Below are 1,240 nucleotides of genomic sequence, written 5' to 3' on the forward strand. Positions count from 1 at the left end.
AAGCCAAGTCACGCGGGGGCGTCGCCTGAAGAGCCGCCGGACCTCGGAAGCGCTCGGGCTCCACCCCACGGCGTTCCCGTTCCCGCCTTCGCCCCGCCCCTCCAGGACCACGCGGGGGGTGGGGGGGGCGACCGCGACTTCTCGCGATATCTCCAAGAAGCTGTGATGTTTTCGGTTGCCATGGAGCTGCCCGCGAGCCAGCGGCGCCACGGGCGAGACTGGGCTAAGGGTGAGGCTTTGTTGAACTGGAACCCGGCCACCGCCCTGAAAAGGGGGTGGGGTGGGGTGGGAAAGCAATCCTCCGTCACCAGAGACCCCCTGAAAATCGAGGGAGCCTGTGGAGGGCACCCCGACGTCGCGGGAGGACACTGCAGAGGTGACAGTTCCTTCAGGAGGGATGCCCTAGACACACTCCCCGAATGGATGTGGAGTGGGCCCCGACCTGGTTCCTCCTGCGTTTCCTCCGGCTGCACTCCTCGGGCCTCCCGAGCCTGGCTTCCCCGGCGGGACCTGGCTGCTGCGGCGGCTGCTGCTGAGGGCGCCCCCCCTCCTGGCCAGGACTGACTGACAGCCTGCTCTGGAGCGGTTGGCAAAGCTTCCTGCTGGGCCCACCTTACCGACGGCTGCTCTGCACCTCTGCTTTTGGCTTTTGGTGCTAAGCAACCGCTTGTACGGTACCCATTGCAGTTTCACCTTGTGATTTGAAAATCGAAAGCACCTACTCCTCATCCTACCCCCCCAATGTATATATTAATAAAATATTGAGGGGCCGGGAGTTTGGCCTAGTGGTTAAAGTGCTTGCCTAGCATGCATGAAGACCCGGGTTCGATTCCTTGGTACCACATACATAGGAAAAGCCGGAAGTGGTGCTGTGACTCAAGTGGTAGAGCTCTAGCCTTGAGAAAGTCCAAGGACAGTGCTCAGGCCCTGAGTTCAAGCCCCAGGACTGCAAAGAAAATAAATGAATAAAGTCTCTGTTGTTCTTGGTGGTGGTGATTGTTTTGCTTTTATATTCTTTTTTTCTGTCTTTTGAGGAGGGTATGGGGGATACAAATGGTAGGGTGCAGGATGAACAAATGCAGGCATGGTACTCAGTAGGCACTATGTGAAAAATGAACTGCAACTTGTGGGCAGGGAATGGAGGCGAAAACTAGGGGAACGTGCAGGGTGGGGGTACATTGTTCAGAAAGAGTTGTACTCATTTTTGAAATTACAAAATGTTAGCCTCTCTATACAGCAC

Source organism: Megascapheus bottae, chromosome 6 (assembly GCF_031878675.1).
Source record: "Megascapheus bottae isolate mThoBot1 chromosome 6, mThoBot2.hap1, whole genome shotgun sequence".
NCBI lineage: Eukaryota > Metazoa > Chordata > Mammalia > Rodentia > Geomyidae > Megascapheus > Megascapheus bottae.